We start from the raw sequence: 9,148 nt of genomic DNA on the forward strand, positions 1-9,148 counted from the left end.
CTTAATAATGATTGTTTTTTAGTTACGAAATTGAATCAACCCTTTAAACTCAGATGGAGAGTTAATACAGGTTATCAATACCTAGTAGCTACAGCCAGTGAGTTCATAATAAATTTATCCGATATGGAGGAAGACCTGATGTCAACGCGTAAATTTATTATCTCACTATAAATAATAAATGGAGACCATAGGGGTTTATTCCTATCACCACTTTATCACAACCACGAACTTTTCTTTGAGGATTAAGTTCCTTAATTAAAAAAATGCTCAATACCCCATTTAAACAATCTTAAAATGTTAACATTAATGTTTTTCACTGCAAAGCAGTGAGTATTGTTTACTGGGCTATTTTTGATAAACCTACCAAATTTCAGATCAATCCGAGATCGTTAAAATCAGAATCTCCAAAAATTGCGACCAAATTTGAAAAATTACCATTTTAAGCATTTTTTAAGAATTTAAAATATGACATACATTCTTATCATATACCAGTTCATGTCAAATTAACATGTGTTATCATGTTCCAGATTAGACACAAATAAAATGATAGAAAGAATGACTTTTTATATGTAAATCACATTTTAATCCGCCAAATCTTCAAAAAACTCATCTAAACGATCCCGAATCGTCAAAATACGATGTGATTCACTGCATAGCAGTGAGTTCTTCTTAAATGATCGTTTCCGATGATCCTACCAAATTTCAGGTCATTCGGAGCTCGTGAAATTTACGATCGCCAAAACTAGACCAAATTCGAATAAATTATTTTTGGCGTATTTAGGAGTAAATCCATGTGATTTGCATTCTTGCTATATATCATATCAAGTTAAACCATCATGTTTCAGATTTAACACAAATGTAGTTGATATATAAAGAATAATTTTTTTCATATTTATAACAAATTCAATTTAATAAACTGCTTGAAAACCCATCTAAACGACCTCAAAATGCCGAAAAACAGCATGATTCACTGCTTAGCGGTGAGTTTTCTCACTAGATCGTTTTCGATGAACCTACCAAATTTCAGGTCAATCGGAGTTCGTCAAATTCATGACCACCAACCTGTAACCAAACTCGGAGAATAACCGTTTTAAGCAGTTTCATGAATTAAAATAAATATGATATTGATTTCCATTCTCCTTATAATTATACTATGAGCTCAAGGCATATATTATATTCTTCCTATTTCTAGGATACACAATATCTCCTTTTGCAATAAATTATCCTTTTATTAAATACACAAGAACCTAAGATAATTTTCTCCCGTTCGGCGAAAACCCCAATATCTCTTCTCATGGGTGGAGTTGGTCTCACTAGTACCCAAAGATAAAACTCTTTTCCTAGTTAGGAACCTCCACCACTAATGTAGATTTATCAAGGATAATTTTCACATTGTACATTAAGCAGATTTTCATGATGTCACGACCCCGGTTCGCCCTCCGTGAACCATCGTGACGGCACCTAGTCTCTACGACTAGGTAAGCCTAAATTTGCGGAAATAAAACAATTTAAAACAGAAATAAGAAACAACCAGTGTTTAAATGTGTTGCTCGGCATATACCATATTTAACTCTCAAACCAACACCTAAATCCAAGACCCGGAAACCCATGAATCACAAGCTAAGACAGAGAAATACTACATAGCTCTAACTCCGGAATTTTGTCTAATAAGAACAGAAGGTACAGAAGGGCTAAAATACTAAAAGCAGGAATGGAAAGGGACTCCTCGGTTTGCGGATGCGGCAGATGTACCTAGAAGTCTCTAAGTAGTCGCCTCACTCAAGGATGATAAGCCTGAGAAGAAGTACCTGGATCTGCACATGAAAAACATGCGCAGAAGAGGCATGAGTACACCACAGCGGTACTCAGTAAGTGCTAAGCCTAACCTCGGTCGGGTAGTGACGAGGAAGGTCAGGGCCCTACTGAGGTAAATAATAATAATAGTGACAGGTTAAGATAAACAATATAATTGAGAATCTACAGTAAGAGTCTATACATGATAATAAGAGTAAAATAACGGAAACATCATATAAAGACAAATCACCAGGTAACACCACTCACAACAGGGATAATAATCAGGGGTCTCTTGGTATCCCGAGGATCTCTTGGTATCCTCAATATATATACACTAGGGATCTCTTGGTATCCCGAGGATCTCTTGGTATCCTCAATATATATCGGGGATCTCTTGGTATCCTCAATATATACACACTAGGGATCTCTTGGTATCCCGAGGATCTCTTGGTATCCTCATTATATGCCAGGGATCTCTTAGTATCCTCAATGTATGATAGGGATCTCTTGATATCCCGAGGATCTCTTGGTATCTTCAATATATGTCAGGGATCTCTTGGTATCCCGAGTATCTTTTGGTATCCTCAATGTATGATGGGGATCTCTTGGTATCCCGAGGATCTCTTGGTATCCTCAATATACGTGCCAGGTATCTCTTGGTATTCCGCACCTCAGTCCAAATAATAAATACGTACAGGGGATCTCCCGGGATGCCGTCCCGTAGTCCCAAATTAAACATACAGGGGGAACACAAGGATACTCAATTAAATGCTAAATACGTATCAAGTAAACAGTTAATTCTAGTCTAACATGCTTCACGTAATGCAATTAAAACAGTTTAAGCAAAAGGCAATTAAGTCAACTAAACATGCTTTTCTAAACTAACAATAGGCTAAAGTCACAAGTAGAATAAACAGGAAGGAAAGGAACTTAGCTTAAATACTAAAAATAAAACCGGGTTTTTCAAGAATTAGCTCAAGTACGCGCTCGTCACCTCACGTACAAGGCATTTCAATTATCAAACATCATATCCTAAAGGGAAGGTCCCCCACACAAGGTTAGACAAGCCACTTACCTCGAACCGGCTCAAAATCAACTAAATACCACGTTCTTGCCACGAGTATCTGACTCCAAATGGCCCAAATCTATTCAATTCGATTTCATAATGTAAATAATACTTCAAGAAGCTGATTCTACAATTAAATTCTAAGCTAATACGCGAAATTATGTAAAATGACCAAAACGCCCTCGGTCCCACGACTCGGAATCGGGTGAAATTAATATTTTTAAAATCCTCACACCCACACGAGTCTATTCATACAAAAATCCCTCAAATCGGATGACAAAAACCCAATCAAAACTAAATCTCTAGGTCTAAGAACTTTTTCCCCAATTTCTACCAAAATTCCGAAATTAAAGGATGAATTTAAGTGAAGATTCATGGAAATTAGTCTAAACCGAGTAAGAATCACTTACCCAAGTTGCCCAGGTAAAAATCCCCTCAAAAATCGTGATCTCCCGAGCTCCCAAGTCCAAAATATGAGTTCTGGTCTAAACCCTCGATTTTGTGTTTTAAATTCTCTGCCCAGATGTTGTTCATTGCGATCGCAAGAAATCATTTGCGATCGCGAAGAGTAAAAGTGAAAGGCTCCACAAATGGCCTACGCGATCGCGACATAAAGAATGCGATTGCAGAAGAGGAAAAGTGAAGGGTCCTCGAACTGGCCTATGCGAACGCAATAGAAGGCTTGCGATCGCAGGAGAGGACAAGGCCAGCTTATGCGTTTGCGGTCGAATCCACGCGAACGCGAAGAGTAAAAGGACAATGAACCACCTGCTCCCATTTCTACTATGCGAACGAGGAAGAGTAATTGCGAAAGTGAAGAGGAAGAGGCTGACTTCCGCGATCGCGAGTAAAGTAATGCGATCGCGAAGAACAACTTAGGCCCCCCTCAGAGAATGCACTACGCGATCGTGGAGGGAAGGATGCGATCGCAGAGAAGGAAAGCAGATACCAGCAGTTCAGAAATTCAACAAGTTCCAAAAATGATCCGTTGAGCATCCGAAACACACCCGAGGCCCCCGGGACCTCAACCAAACCTACGAACATATCCCATAACATCATTCAAACTTGTTCCAACCTTCGGAACGCTCAAAACAACATCAAAACATCTATTTTTCATCGGATTCAACCTTAAGGATTTCAAAAACTCTAAAAACACACTTTCGATCAAAAAGTCTATCAAACCTCGTCCGAATGACCTGAAATTTTGCACACACGTCACATTAAACACTACGAAGCTACTCCAACTTCCGGAATTCCATTCCGACCCTCGGATCAAAATCTCACTATCGGACCGGAAACTTCAAAAATTCAACCTTCGGCATTTCAAGCCTAAATTAGCTACGGACCTCCAAAATACATTCCGATCACGCTCCTAAGTCCAAAATCTCCTAACGGAGCTATCGGAACCATCGGATTTTCATTCTGAGGCCGTCTTCATACTGTTCCGACTATGGTCAACTTTCCAACACTAAAGTTTCCATTAGGGTGTAAGTGTCCCAAAACTCTCCGAAACTTAAAACCGAACATCCCGGCAATTCAAAATAGCATAAATAAAGTTGGGGAAAGCACTTAATAGGGGATCGGAGCATTAATTCTTAAGACGACCGGCTGGGTCGTCACATCCTCCTACACTTAAACATTCGTTCGTCCTCGAACGAACATAGAGACATACCTGAAGTGAAGCTGCTCATGGCCCCAAACTTCTGAGCAACGCGCTAGAGCTCAGAACGACCGGTCGGGTCATTACAAGTATACTCCTGTGCCATGTGTTGAAATGACTCATTGATCTCTAACAATTTTTTTTATTTTGGCAAATTGAGCCATGATCAAGAGGATTCTTAGTGAAGAAATGGTTCATCAATACTGGTTGATCTGAATAACGAGGTTTTCTACATTCTGCACAATTCAAAATATTAATATTTAATTCATGAGCAGAGTCCTACCTATGTTCAACAACTTCAGAAAAACCTATCCTTTTGAGTTTGAACAAGTTCCGCCTCTGTTAGAATCCTCACCATATAAAAATGCCTAGAATCTAGGGAAGCTTAACCGCTCGTTCAACCTAAAATTTCAGAGTTACTGGACTTCTAATTGATTACAAAAAGTTGTCGTTGGACATTAATTAACCCTCTCTTTTTAAAAACCATCATCATCATCACTGCCACTCTCATAATTCTCAAAACCGTCAATTTTCTTTCGTCCTCTACTCTTCTCTCTTCAAAAACTCAATTCCAAAATTTTCTTCCAGAATTAGCAAAGATGACCAACCCCCAAGATAAGTCAGGCACTCCTCCACAAACTAACCCCTCTGATTCCTCCACTACTCCTCAACCCAGCACAACCCCCCAACCTAGGAGAAGGCGAGTGAAGATGCTTGCTCACAAAACTGTGGCTACAGGTGCTCTTTCAAAGAAACTAAACGCACAATTAAAGGCTAGTCAAGCCCAAGACTCTGAAAATTCTGATGATTCTTTCAAGTTTGCGAGTGAGGGGGAAGGAACTGGGTCTTCTGATTCTAAGAAGGAGCAAAATCCCCCTTCTGATGTACGTTCTGTTCTAGTTGAAAATTTGGACAATTGTTTTGTTTTGGTTGGGTCTGTTATGAATATGGAAACGCCTGAGTCAAGAAGGAGAGGAGGTAAAAATAAAAGTGAAAAAGCAAAGGAGAGTGAGGGTGTGAGTAGTGATGTGAGGGGAAAAGGGAAAGAAGTGGTTGATTCTTCACCCACTTCTGAAATGGTTAGACCAGCTATCTGTGGGGCTGAGCATGAAAAGGTGGTAGAGAGTAGCAAGAAAACAGGGGGAAGTGGCTCAGGGGAGGCTGCTGAAGGGTTGGTCAATCTCAGTTCACATGCAGATGAACCAGGTTCATCTATTGAGGAGACCCTAGCTGACCTTCTGAAGAAAGTGGGTGCAAGTTATAACCCCAAGAAAAGGAGAACCCCAACACCAAAAGCTCCCAGCACTGCGAAAACTACCGAGAAAAGAAAGGCTACTTCTCCAACAACTGCTGAGATTTCTCTACCAAAAGGAAGGGCCACAAGGAGTAAGTTGAAGCAGCGTGAGGATGAGTTACAAAAGGCTATGGCAGAAAGCAAGAAGAAAAGAATGGACAAAGGGAAAGCTAAGGTTGCAGAGCCTATTGAGGCTATTGAAGTAGATGAGATGGAACCGGTCCATCAGGGTGAACATGTGACTGTGGAGGTACAGACCCCTAAGGCCAAGAAGACCAAGACTTCTTCTAAGAAGTCTTCATCTATATCTAAGACTGCTGAACCTTCTTTGGCTAGAAGGACGAGGTCTGCTGTGAAAGCCATGAAAGTTAAAATCACTGAGGAGGAAGATTGGAGTGGTGAAGAAAAGGGTGAATCTGACTATGAACAAGATAATCTGGCCAAATTTGGCAAACGTAGAATCTTGAAGGGTAGACTTTTGAAGGATTTGGAGGAACTAGGGATGGTTCGACTGGTTGATGCTCTAGTTGTTCAGGGCTGGAAGGACATGGTACTTCAGTTGGATGGCAGGCTGGCAAGAAATGAGATTATTGAGTTCATGGCCAATGCAGAGGTCAAGGATAGCAGAGTTACCAGTCAGATAAAAGGGGTTAAAGTAACTTTTGATGCAAAAAAGCTGGGTGAAATTCTTGACATTCCTTCTGACGGGTATGATGACTACACGAGGCAAAAATGGGCAAGTCTGGACTTCCTTCCTACTGCCCTTGCCATTACTAGGAAATTCTGTGATGTCACAGAAGTGAATGAGGCCAAGGTTGTGCATAAGAGTGAAATAAAGCCATGCCATAAAGTCCTGTTTGAATTTGTCAACAAGTGTTTGCTGCCTAGGCAGGAAAGAAGACACATTGCTAACTACATGGATTTGGTGTTGATGGAGTGTCTTGAAAGTGGAAGGCAGATCAACTGGCCTGCATTTATGATCAAGCTGCTTGATAGGGTTATCAATGGCTCCGAGGCCCATGCCACTCCTTATGATTTTATTCTCACTACTGTCTTTGCACGCTATAAGGTGCCACTGAAGAAGTGGGAGATGGCCACAAGCAAAGATCATTTTGGAATAAACACTCTGATTATTTGTGACCATGAGGTCAATGCCATTCCCAATGAACTTGGTTCATCTAAAAAGACACCTATCAATAGCAAGGTCAAAGCTCTATTGTAGGAGAGTGGGGCAAAGGATGCTGAGATAGCTAGGCTGAAGACTCGTTTGGCAGAAGTTGAATCTGAGAGAGATGCTCTCAGAACTGAGCTCACAAAAGAAAAGGAGAAGAATGATGGCATTCTTCAAGATATGCTGCATCTTATCCAAGCCGAAACCTAACCCTCTAGTTCTTCCAAGCCTTAATTTCCTTAGCCTTCATTTCTTGAACTTTGTCTAGACCTTTCAGTGACCCAGATTAGGGATTTTTCTTGTTTTGCTCATGTTTTGAATGTTATTGTTTCTTTTTGTGGATTGTGGCAGAACCATATTCTCTATCAATGAAGTTTACTGCCTTTGCTCTTGTTGATTGTTTATCTTTCCTTGATAGTTTGAATATCTGTGGTTGATAACTGATGATTAATCCATGATTGTACTTGCAGTTGCCCCAGTGGTCATTAGTAATTTTTAAAATTCTGGGGATAACACTTTGTATATGCAACTTTTCGATGATGCCAAAAGGAGGAAAAGATATTGTGCTTTATATTCTGAATAAGTGATGTTTATAACCTAATGAACCTGGTCCTTGATGATAAGTGAAAAATTTCTAACTTTGCATTGATGATTGAGCTGAGTTCTGACAGGGCCTAAGTGAATAAAAAGCATAGAGTTTGTCATCATCAAAAAGGGGGAATTTGTTGGCCCAAGTAATGGTGGGTTTTGAAGACTGACAAAGGAACTCAGACATGGACAAGGTCCATCCTAGTGAAGCACAGATATGGTCAACTCAAGCATGTAAGATGCACGTGAAGGAGATAAATCTAAGTTAACAGAAGTGATATCTCTTGATCCTGATCGAAAAGGTTGCATATTGGATAAGGAAATAGACTCCTTATTGAAAGAGAACACGGTTTAAGAGAAGGATAGAGTTAGAGGTTGAGATCAACTAGAACTCTTCTACCAAGGAAGAGTAGCATCACAATTCTAGTCAATCTCTATTTACTAAGTCCATGAATATCAGTATTGTTCTCTTTTACGGGTAACGCACATAAACAGAAGTTAAACGTGAATTGAGAGCAAAATAGCAAGGCAATTTTGCAAGCAATTTGTGTGTGATTCAAGCGTGCAAACCTGAAGCTACTTGAACCGAATCGAAGAACCAGTTCCAAGTGTCTATCTTTTATTCTAGTTCAATTGTAGTAGGTTATTTCATATTGTACCTTTCAGCTTTATCTAGAAGCAATTGTATTAGGTACTCAGAGTTTTCAAGTTAGAGTTAACTTGAAGTTGTCGCAACAGTTGAGGTTGTGTGCTACAACGGGATTAGAGTTAATCCTAGGTTTACAAAAGTGTTTTGTAAATGTAGTTTTGGGCTCAGTGATTTTAGTGGAGAGTTTGGGAAAATCCTACTGGAAAGTAGGTCGTGGTTTTTTCACCTTTTGAGCCAGGTGTTTTCCACGTAAAATCTTTGTGTTCTTTAATTTCTGTACTTATTATTCCGCAACAGTAGTAGTTGGAACACATAGAAGAACCAGGTCCTTCTATAATCAGGTTAAGCGAAAAATTGGACACCACACAAATCATCCCTCCCCCCCCCTCTTGTGTGGTATTGAAGTATAAAATATCATGTCAGTTGGTGCACATTAGCACTATAAGACATTGTATTGAACGACCCCTCTCTTAGACAATACAAATTGAACTTTTCTTCCTCTTCATTTCTCTGTTTCTCTCGTTAGCTAGAATCTAACAGTTTGTCTCCTTGTGAGGTTGTTCTCTCGATATTTTGTAGTCTCTTTTATATAGTGGATTGCGCATATCCTCCGTGGACGTAGGTCAATTGACCGAATCACGTTATATATTTATGTCTTTTTGGTATATTTCTCTTTTGTTGTTCAAGATTTGTTTTACTAGCTTACGCATGACACCTGTTTTTTTTTTGTTCTAACAATTTAATATTTAATATTTTGCAGGAGAGTTGTTCTCCGCACAAAATCCAGGTATTGCTCTTTCTTTTTTTTCCCCATTATGCTTTTAAATCTCAATTCAATCAACCAAAAAAAAACACTAAATTAAGAAATCATATTCAACTTCTAAAATGAGTTATACTCCCCCCTGGGGGGGGGGGGGGGGGGGGGG

Source organism: Nicotiana attenuata, unplaced genomic scaffold, assembly GCF_001879085.1.
Source record: "Nicotiana attenuata strain UT unplaced genomic scaffold, NIATTr2, whole genome shotgun sequence".
NCBI classification, from domain to species: domain Eukaryota; kingdom Viridiplantae; phylum Streptophyta; class Magnoliopsida; order Solanales; family Solanaceae; genus Nicotiana; species Nicotiana attenuata.